The sequence below is a fragment of the Hordeum vulgare genome, chromosome 6H (genome assembly GCF_904849725.1).
Source record: "Hordeum vulgare subsp. vulgare chromosome 6H, MorexV3_pseudomolecules_assembly, whole genome shotgun sequence".
Lineage (NCBI taxonomy): Eukaryota > Viridiplantae > Streptophyta > Magnoliopsida > Poales > Poaceae > Hordeum > Hordeum vulgare.
The window spans coordinates 226,442,467-226,453,956 of record NC_058523.1 but is presented as its reverse complement, the minus strand read 5'-3'; positions in this window follow the sequence as shown (position 1 = coordinate 226,453,956).

The following is an 11,490-nucleotide window of genomic DNA, read 5'->3' as shown; positions in this document are numbered from 1 at the left end:
GCGTCAGCCATTCTCCAAGCGACCACAATTTCAAAAGGAGAACTTCTTTGAAGAACGCATGTACTTCATTGTAGAAAATCCCTATGATAAGCCTCAAATCAGGCATCTGAAGTTTTGGACGAGGACACAGCTGAATTACTATGATTCAGTGCTGTGCGGAAGAAATAAGATATTCCAGCACAAGCATATTCCTCATGTTGAACTTGAAGCAATACCATGCCTGGCTCCAGTCCTCAATGTCCTTCATGAAGCAGGACTGCTACCAATGTGCTCAGACATCTTTGATTGGAACAGTAAGCTCATTCTTCAATTTTATGCCACTCTGCACATATCTGGCGATCCTGAGGACATTAACACCTGGGTGTTTCACTGGATGACGCAAAACACTCACTACAAGACTCCTGCTACTGAGCTACTAGACTCGCCTGCCAAGCCCTGTTGCTCCTCGCGTCATGAATACAAGAGAGCTTCTCCTCAGTCTTCACCAGAAGGTGGATCGCAATCACAAGTGGGTCAAACGCCTGTTCGGCGCCATTGTGAAAACCCTCACTGAAACACAGAACTCTGTGAAGCTTAACCATCACTATCTGCATGAGGTTTTTGATCGCACCTGGGCCACACTTGCTCATCTGAAGACTCAGACAGAACTTGAAGAATTGGACTTTGAGCGACACTTTGACTGGTCGTGGGCTCCCAAGAAGAAGTTCAGGCCAATTCCAGTTCTAGACCTTGAAGATAGTTCCTTTTCTTCATTCCGCACTGCTGAATCTGATGAAGAATAGCACGACACTGCCACCGGTCCAAGGAAGAATATTACTCCCAAGAAGCACCATGCATCTTCATCAACCGCCAAGGAGTGAAGTCTTCACGGGCGTTAGTCCTCAGTTTGTCCCATTTCATCACTTGATGACAAAGGGGGAGAAACTTGAGATTTAGTCTTCAAGCGGGATATTCTGGGGCTTATGAACTATATTTAAGTTACAAACTCTTGGCTCTTCTGAAGTTTTTATGTAATGAGTTGTAACTTAAGCCCGATGCTACTCTGACGCTTTTGCACGTTTTTCTTCGCATGCTTATTCCTCAAATTTTTAATGCACGCATGCTGAAATTCGTCAGATACCATTTGTCATCATGCATCCTCAATTTCTTCATACTATATGTCATATGTATGCATGATTTACAAGACTCAGGGGGAGATCACCATGATATAAATCATCAATGTGCATTTGCTCTGAAAAGCAAGATCCTCAAGATATGCACATCTTCAGGGGGAGTCTCTCTGAATCTTGATTTCAAATTCCTCAAATGAGTATTTACACTTCATATTGTTATCCCTGTTGAAGACTTAACCTAATTGTCATCAACCACCAAAAAGGGGGAGATTGTAAGTGTATCTAGTGCCCCTTAGTGAGTTTGGTGGTTTGAAGACTTATAGGTTGAGTATCTAATGTGTTCATGAGTGTACACAGGATCTTTAAGTCACCGAGGAGTTTGAAATATTTGATGAATATCGACCCCTAAAAATGTATATCTTCAGTTGAAGAAATTGGTCTGAAGCTGGAGAATTGAATCGCGAAGAATCTGCGATGAAATTGATATTCCTCATGACAATATTGAAATTGAGGAATTCGGTGTGTCTTGAAGAAAATCGTTCTAAAGACTTTGAAACATGAAGATTTATTCTTTCTATTTATTTTCTTCACACTTGAGTAATAGGAACACCGTACTGTTAAAGGGGGTCAAAGTTACACTTTGGAATGAATTTCCTCATGATGCTCAACCCAAGCCTAATCCTACCAAAAGCCTCAAGTGAGGAATATGAGTGACATGAGGACTCTCACAGTTGAGGGTCCCGACCGTTTCGATAGCCACGCCACATCATTGGTCTTATCCACACCAACGGTCATATTATTTAATGGCATTAGTGTCAAATCATGTCGCGATGCTCCCAGGCTATAAATAGCCGCCCCGCACAACCTTTAGCTGGCTGGCTGCTCCGTTAGAAACTGACACTTGTCATAAGAGCAAGCCAATTCCTCAGAGTCTTCGAGAGTAATTCCTTAGTGAGGAAATACCCCAAACACCAAACCAATAACCTAGAACCAAGTGATTGAGCATCACTGAAGAAGTTGTTCCTGTGTGGGACTGAAGCCTTTTACCTTTGAGGGCTGTGCATCCTCGAGACGGTTAGGCGTCATGGTCTAGAGCAATCCAGCAGTCAATTGTGGATCGCCGGGTGACCAAGTTTGTGAGGGTTTGGAAGTCTTCCTTGAAGACTTACCACAAGTGTTGGGCGAGGACTGTGTGTTCTTAGGCCAACGAGAATACGGTAGGGACTGTGTGTCCTTCGGTTTCAATACCAAGCCGCTCCATACTAGATGTACAACTGTCACAATAGTTGGAACTGGGTCATCAACTACTGTCTTCGCTGTGAAACGGGTTCTAATTCCTCAACTCCTTACTTTCCTGAGATTATGTGTTGATGACTTTCACTATTACTGTTTGAAGAATTTATTGAAGACTTTCTCTGAAATTCCTCAACCCCAAATTCTTCACGCTAGTTAATCCTCATCTGTTTTCTGCACGCCTGCTCATTGTGCAATCTGTTTTCACATTCCTCACACTGAATAACTGATGTTGTGAAACTTTGCACTTCTGATCCTTTACTGTTTCCGCTGTAAGTTAGTCATCAGTGAGGAATTTCCTCAAAAGGAATTTCCTCAGTGATGAAATTCTAAAAATCTCCTATTCACCCCCTCTAGTCGATATAACGCACTTTCATAAATTATATATATCGTATGTGTATTTTTAAAATGCAGGGAAATAACTAAAAACAAACAAAACAGTGGCAATGCACACGTTTTGTCATCTACCAGCGGACGACAAAGGGATTTGACGTCGTCTAGCGGACATCAAAGGAGCCACGTGTCACCCACGTATGCAACCTGGGGCAGCCGGCTAACCCATATGGTCACTTTCCCATCTGCTACAGCCCACGGTAGACGGCAAAGGGACACGCCTGGCAGACGGCAAAGGGGCGCGCCTGGTAGACAACAAAGGGGTGCGCCTGGTAGACGACAAAGGTCCGCCCCTAGCAGACGACAAAGGGCTTCGCCTAGCAGACAACAAAGGGCCGCGCCTGGCACACACAAAGGGCCGCGCGTGGAAGACGGCAAAGGGTCGCGCCTGGCAGATGACAAATACTCTGTTAGCCACCTAACAGAGTAGGTGCATGTCGGCTGTCGTCTAAATACTTTGTCGTCTGCTTGCCATGGCAGACAGATGGCCAAGCCCTTTGCCATTCGCTTCCTGTCGGGAGACGACAAAGAAGGCCCTTTACCGACGCAAACAACCATAGAAATTTTTTCGTGTGCCGGCATACGGCAAAGGGATTCGCCGTCCGTGGAGTGGCCCTTCGCCGTCTACTATGATAGATGGCAAAGAAGATGATTCTTGTAGTGTATGTACTAGTAGCTATGTGTTCAATCTCTATCTCTCTCTCATGTTCTTCAGATGACACGATCATGATGTATCACGGGCCTTGTCAATCTAGTTGGATCGTATGATGTTATTCCCTTGCTACCATGTTGTGGTGAATTGAATCTTTCCCTTTAAGATCTCATTATATTGGATTGAATATTTCGGTTTGAGAACACTTGATGTATGTCTTGCATGCGGATACCCATAGTGACATTGGGGTATTCAAGTGATTCACTTGATATATTTTATGACATCAACTTGCGGATTCCGGTGACCTTGGGGATCTATGCACAGGGGTTGATTGCATGTTTTGATACTACGTTCTCCAAAAGAAATATTGGGGTGCTCCTTGAAGTTCTTTGTGCTGAATTGAATATGATAGATCTGAAATTGTTTGATACATGTGACATAATTTACCCACGAATACTTGAGATAACATTGGAGTATCTAGGTGACATTATGCTTGATTGATATGTATCATGGGCGTTATTCTAGTACGTACTCTAGGGCTGTTTGTGACACTTATTGGAATAACTCAAAATACTGATCAGAAAGAATAGCTTGGAGGTGGTTCTACTACCTACACCAATTTCATCTTATTGTTCTTCGCTAGATAAGAACTTTGGAGTGATTCTTTGTTGAACGTTGAGGGATGATCATATGATTCTGTTATGTTTGCATTGTTGAGAGATTTCACTAGTGAAAGTATGAACCCTAAGCCTTATTACCAAGCATTTATACAATGTTTTGCTTGTTTTTTTACACTTGATACCTTGCTGTTTTTATATTTTGAGATTACAAAAACCTATATCTACTATCCATACTACACTTGTATCACCATCTCTTCGCCAAACTAGTTCACCTATACAATTTTCCATTGTAGTGTTGAGGACACAAGAGATTTTTGTATTTGGTAGCAGGGTTGTTTGAGAAAGACCATCTTCATCCTACACCTCCCATGGATTTATAATCCTTAGGTCATCCACTTGAGGGAAAAATTGCTACTATCCTACAAAACTCTGCGCTTGGAGGCCCAACATAGTCTACAACAATAAAGTTGTGTACTAGACATCAAGCTATTTCTAGCGCCATTGCCGGGGAGGTGAGTGCTTGAAGGTATATCTTTAGATCTTGCAATAAATCTTTTAGTTTCTTGTTTTCACAAGTTTGGATTTATAAAAGAAGACTACCAAAATGGAATTTAGGTTGCCTCATTTGCTTTGCCTCTATAATGTCTTTCGTGAAAATGATGGTTCAGAAAATTGTGCTCAATTGCTAGAGGAAGAATTTATGAAATCCTTGATGGCAATATTGTTTGTACGAATTCACTGAATATCCATGATGCTAATGATATGCAAAGCCACAAGCTTGGGGATGCTATGTTTGATGAAGAAGCTATTTTTAGTCCCCCAAGTTTTGATGAGCAAATTTATTATGATGAAATCATGCCTCCTATTTATGATGATTATTGAGATGACATTTGTGATTTAAAGAATAAGGATAACCATGAAAATTTTCATCATGATTTTAATTTTCACATGGATTATATCAATCAAGTATCTCATGATAGTTATTTTGTTGCGTTTGATCCCACTACTATGAATGATAAGAATTTTGCTTGTGTGGGTAGTATTAAAAATTATATGCTTGTGCATCATGAAAAGAATGATTTATGTGATAGTTATATTGTTGAGTTCCTTCATGATTAAACTAAAAATTATTATGAGGGAGGAACATATGCTTGTATTAATTGCAATAAAATCAAGTTTCCTCCCTATGTGTTCAAAGTTTTGAAGTCATGCTTGTTTTCACTTCCTATACAAATTGGTTCTTGCTGCAATAATTTTTTAGCTTGCAAAATACCTATGCATAGGAAGTGGGCTGGACTTAAATCTTCTTGACATGTGGTTCATGATGCTCTCTTGCATGTTTCAATTACTAGTTTTTATGTGAGTATCATTGAAATCATCATGCCTAGCTAAAAGGCATTAAAGATAAGCGCTTGTTGGGAGACAACCCAATATTTCTACCTACTATTTCTGAGTGTTCACATGATTAAGCTACTGTAGTAATTATGTTTTCTGTATTTTATTTCAATAAGGTGTCAAGTAAAGCCTTTGGGATTGTGTGGATACTTGCTTGTTTGGTTCTGTGCAAAAACATAAACTTTTACGTCCAGTGCAGAATTTCTGTGATTTTACTAGATCGTTCAAAATTCTTAGATTTTTACACAGTTTTGATATGCAAATTCTCTACGTATCCTATTTTTTCATAATTTTTAGGGACAAGCAAGTATGGTATTTGTATAGATCTTCACAGCCTGTTCTGTTTTTGACAGATTCTATTTTGCATGCACAATTTGCTTACTTTAGTGTTCCCAAAGCTTAAATTTAGTGATATAAATATTGGGAATGATATAATACAATAGGTATCATTTGAGAACAATTATTTATCTTGTCATGACAGTACCTAAGTGAATGATCTATCTTTATTAAACTAACCCATCTCATGGAGTTCTATTATGTTTTGTGTGATTGAAGATTTCAAATTTTGGGTGAGATACTGATATAAGGTGAATAAGGTTCAGCTAAAACCTAATATTGGGGATGACCAAGGCACCCCCAAGGGAATATCCAAGGAAGACTCAAGCGTCCAAGCTTGGGGATGCCCCGAAAGTCAACCCCTCTTACGTCTCCAACATCATAAGTATATCTTACTTGGAGCTATGTTTTTATTCGTCACAAGATATGTGTTTTTCTTGGAGAATCATTTTATTTTTTATTCTATGTTATATGTTATTTCCAATCTTGTTTTTCATGAAAAATTCCAAGAATTGACTTTATAATTCTTGAATTGCATGTGTCACGTGTGGTGTACAAAAACATAAAACTTGTTCTGCAGTATTTGAATTATGATATTTTATTTGAATGTGGAAAGTTTCTTAAATTTTTCACAGTACTGTACTACAATTTTTTATCATGTCATAAAATTTTAGAATCTTTGGAGTTACATAATTACACTCTTTAAGTGGATTGCTATAGACTGTTCTGTTTGGACAGATTGCCGTCATAGTTTTATTATCTACTTATCCGAGAGTTTTCATGGCTGATATTAATGTATATAAATTGAGGAATTGATAGTATACAGTACCTAATCTTTGAATTTTATTATGCAACTTGTCTTGGTAGTAAAAGAAGTGTTGATTTATTCTTATGTGTACTAACTATCTCACGAGTTCTTTTCATGTTTTTTTGGATGAAGTTTTTGAGACTTAGGAGAAACCAGGATATCATAGGATTGAATGAGATCATAAAAGCTCAAGATTGGGGATGTCCAGGGCAACCCAAGTAAATATTTCAAGAAGTCTCAAGCATCTAAGCTTGGGGATGTTATGCATCCCCCTTCTCTTCGGGAACAAATATCGATTAACCTATGTTGAGCGTAATTTTTTTCTTTTTCTGCATGATATGTGCTATTCTTGGAGTGTATTTATGTTGTCTTTTCTGTTTAAATAAAATAATAAAATCTGAAAACATTTATTGTGAGAGAGTACTCACATAGCTACTTAATTGTTTGACTACTCATTGGTCTTCACCTATATCTTTTGAGAGTAGTTTGTTTGTTTGCTCTTGTATTTAACTTATATCGAGAGAGTAAATTTTGAATTAATGAAATATCATAAATATTAAATTATCAAAGTGCTTTATGTCTTGTAGTTTCAAATTTGATTTAGAAAGTAAAACCTATTGAAACCTGACAACCACTATATTGGTCACATGAGCAATTCATGAAAGATTAGTATAAGAAAGAGAACTTTCACATACAAATATATTATCTTGGACATCGTTTATGATTGTGAATACTGAATACGCATTAATTATTGTCATCCTTGATCAAATTGCTGAAGTTGGACAAGGAAGACGACTTAATGGTTATGTTTGGCTATATTTGCATAGAACTTATATTGTTATGGATCCTCCAACGTGTGGTGCTTGTTTATAACCTTTCGCTAGCCAAAACTTCGTACTAAGTAGAAATACTACTTGTGTGTCCAAACCCTTGAGCCAATTTTCTTCCATGATATTCCACCATACCTACCTATAAGGTATTTTGCTGCCATTCCAAGTAAATTTGCATGTTCCACCTCTAAACATTAAAATAAACAGCCATTTTGTGTGCTCGTACCGCTCATGGAGTGACGGGGCGGTCATTATCTTCCATGCTAAGTGAGTTGTTCTCAAGATGAGTATTTATTCACTTGTCAATGCACGAGAGAGGCTGGTAATAAGGATGCCTATTCCTGCATAATACAAAAATAAATAAACAAGAACTCCTCCTAGAAAGTTGATTGTTTAGGTGGTACCCGTGGTTAATGCTAGCCATGTAATGTGTTGGAATGGTGGAGGCGGGGGGTAAATTTGAATTCTGTTTGGGAACTGCAATAATGTGATTAGCATGGAAGATATTGAAAACTCTATTGTGATAGTGACATCAAAGGCACACCACCCAAACTTACATATTCATCCCTGTTTTTAAAAACAATGAGCTCTGGCACCTGTGGAAATCCCCGCTTCCCTTCATGAAGGGACAATCTATTTACTTTCATGTTGAGTCAACTTCTTATGCCAACCTGAGTCTATTAGTTTGCAAGAACCATGTTGTGGGGAAATATCCAAACACATATAGCTACTCAAATATATTTGATCGTGATTCATTATTGTTGACAATTATGTTTATGATAAATATGTTTGGAGGCGAATCATTAAGCCTCTATCTTTCACTGTGTTCGATGGATGTTATTTTTTCTAAAAATAAGCTTTAATTATTATCAATCATAGATTACTCTATGATAATTGAGTATGTGGAACTCTTAGTTAGACATGATGATGCATTGAATTTTTTTATGACTAAGAACATATGATGTTGAGTTTTAAGAGAATGCATTGTTTGAACCATGACATGTGAATTGATTGCTACCCAACCATGATGATTTTCATGAAAAAGTTGTTGGTTATGATGCTAGAAAAAATGATCGGAATTTGATCAAACTTATATACTATGCTAGCATTCACACTTCATAAATTATTTCTTTTATCGTCTACCTACTCGAGGACGAGTAGGAATTAAGCTTGGGAATGTTGATACGTATCCAACGTATCGATAATTTGTGAAGTAATCATGCCATGCTTGCCTACGTTTACAATACTTTTATATGGTTTTGATTTACTTTATATGATTTATTTAGAACTAACCCACACTGAAGCTGTTTTTAACAGAATTACCATGGTGTTATTTTTGTGTCAAAAATGAAAGTTCTCGGAATCGCATGAAACTTTTTTATAATTATTTTTGGAGGAAATAAGCAATATTGGAGTGAAGAACCACTGGAGGGGAGCCACCTGTGGGCCACAAGCCAATAGGGAGTGCCCCCTAGATCGTGCCCTGATGGCTTAGGGGCCCACGTGGCTCCGTTAGGCATGATTCCAACGCCCAAAAATCATATATATTCCAGAAATCCCAGAAATAAAGAGAGAACTCCCGCTTCGCTACCGCAACTATAGCGCCCAAGATGCGACCCTATCCTTATTTTGGTGTTAGGGCCTTGATAGGGAGAGAAGCGCATCTTGTCGTTTTGCTAGAATGGATATCATTACAAGTACATGTACATAATAGATGAGTATATGGAATTGTCTTACACTCGCCAGAGGATACATCAAGTTCACATCAATACAACAATATACAATCATCATGAAGAAGAATAGGGTCCGACTACAGACAAAAACAAATGATAAAGAACGACGCCCATCCTTGCTATTCTAGGATACCAGGCTAGAACCCAACCTAGATCGATGATGAAGAAGAAGAAACTCCTATAGCACAACTATCGTGCTCACGTATTAATATCTCTTTACCTTTACCTGTAACTGGTGTTGTAGTCATCTGGGAGCCACAAGGGACTCAACAATCTCATTTCCAAAGGTATCAAGACTAACAAAGCTTAATGGGTGAGGTATGGTTAGTGGTGAGGCTGTAGCAAGCGACAAAACATTTATTTGAGGTGGGTAACTTACGAGTACAAGAACAAAATAGGGGGATGAGATACACATAACGGACGGGAATTAATGATGATCAAATGAATGATCCTGGACACCTACTATCGGTAAACTAGAGACTGGGCTCCCTTGTGCCCCAGACATGTGCACGGGCATCAACAACGCCCCCAACAATAGTGTACCGGGAAGAGGAGCAGGAAGGCAATCCAAGATCCACCAAGGCCACACCCTTCCCTCACCAAGTGCGGCGTGGGATACAAGGGCTCCAGACGCAAGGCCTCGGCAAGCCCTCCTTGCCGGGAAGATTCCCAAAGCCCCGACAAGACTGCTTCACCGGGAAGACTACCAGAAGAATAAGAAGACCCCAGCAACCTTCCCTTGCCGGGAAGGCTCGCGCAGACTGGTGAGGCCCCCGTCAAGCCCTCCATGCCGGAAAAGTGTTCAAGGACCCGGCAAGCCTTCCTTGACGGGGAGGTGACCAAGTCACCCGACGGAGGCTCCAAGCCGGCAAGCCCGTGTTCGCTCGCCAAGTGTCCCCACCAGTTTATACCACAATCCAACCGCTCCAGCACATCCCTCGTGTGCTAGCGCAAGGCCCAGGTGTCGATTCACCTGGGTACGTGTCGCAACCACCTTGCGGCAGGTCAGGGGTCAGACAAGGCATTTATTGCCCCTAACACCACCGAAGGAGTAGAGCGGTGAACACTGTTCACTGTATATCCCGTGAGCACACTCTTGGTGGCCCCTTTGCATTTAAAAGGAGGCCCAAAGCTCATTCTTATGGGTTGGACCTTTTGGGGATCACAGACTCCCTAATCACCTACTAAGTTACTGTTGCAAAACTACCCTACAACAAGCACACAATACAAACTAAGGAGTGTTGGAAATATGCCCTAGAGGCAATAATAAATTGGTTATTATTATATTTCCTTGTTCATGATAATCGTTTATTATCCATGCTAGAATTGTATTGATTGGAAACTCAAATACATGTGTGGATACATAGACAACACACTGTCCCTAGTGAGCTTCTAGTTGACTAGCTTGTTGATCAAAGATGGTCAAGATTTGCTAGCCATAGACAAGTGTTGTCACTTGATAATGGGATCACATCATTAGGAGAATGATATGATGGACAAGACCCAAACTATAAATGTAGCATATGATCGTGTCAGTTTATTGCTACTGTTTTCTGCATGTCAATGTATCTATCCCTATGACCATGAGATCATGCAACTCCCGGACACCGGTGGAATACCTTGTGTCTATCAAACATCGCAATGTTACTGGGTGACTATAAAGGTGCTATACAGGTATATCCAAAGGTGTCTGTTTTGTTGGCAAGGATCAAGACTAGGATTTGTCACTCTGTGTGACGGAGAGGTATCTCGGGGCACACTCGGTAATACAATATCACAACAAGCCTTGCAAGCAATGCGACTAAGGAGCTAGTGACGGGATCTTCTTTTACGAAACGAGTAAATAGACTTGTCGGTAACGAGATTGAACAAGGTATGGAGATACCGACGATCGAATCTCGGGCAGGTAACATACCAAAGAACAAAGGGAACAACATACGGGATTAACTAAACTCTTGACATAGAGGTTCAACCAATAGAGATCTTCGTAGAATATGTAGGAGCCAATATGGACATCCAGGTCCTGCTATCGGTTATTGACCGGGGAGTGTCTCACGTCATGTCTGCATAGTTGTCGAACCCGCAGGGTGTGCACACTTAAGGTTCGTTGACGTTTCGGTATTATTGAGTTGTGTGTGTTTGGTAACCGAAAGTTGTTCGAAGTCCCGGATGAGATCCAGGACATTACGAGGTGCTTCGTATTGGTCTGGAGGTCAAGATTGATATATAGGAAAGTGGGTTTTGAACTCCAGAAAATTTTTAGGCATTTCCGGTAGTGTACCCAGAGTGACGAATGGTTTCCGTGGGTCCACCGGGTG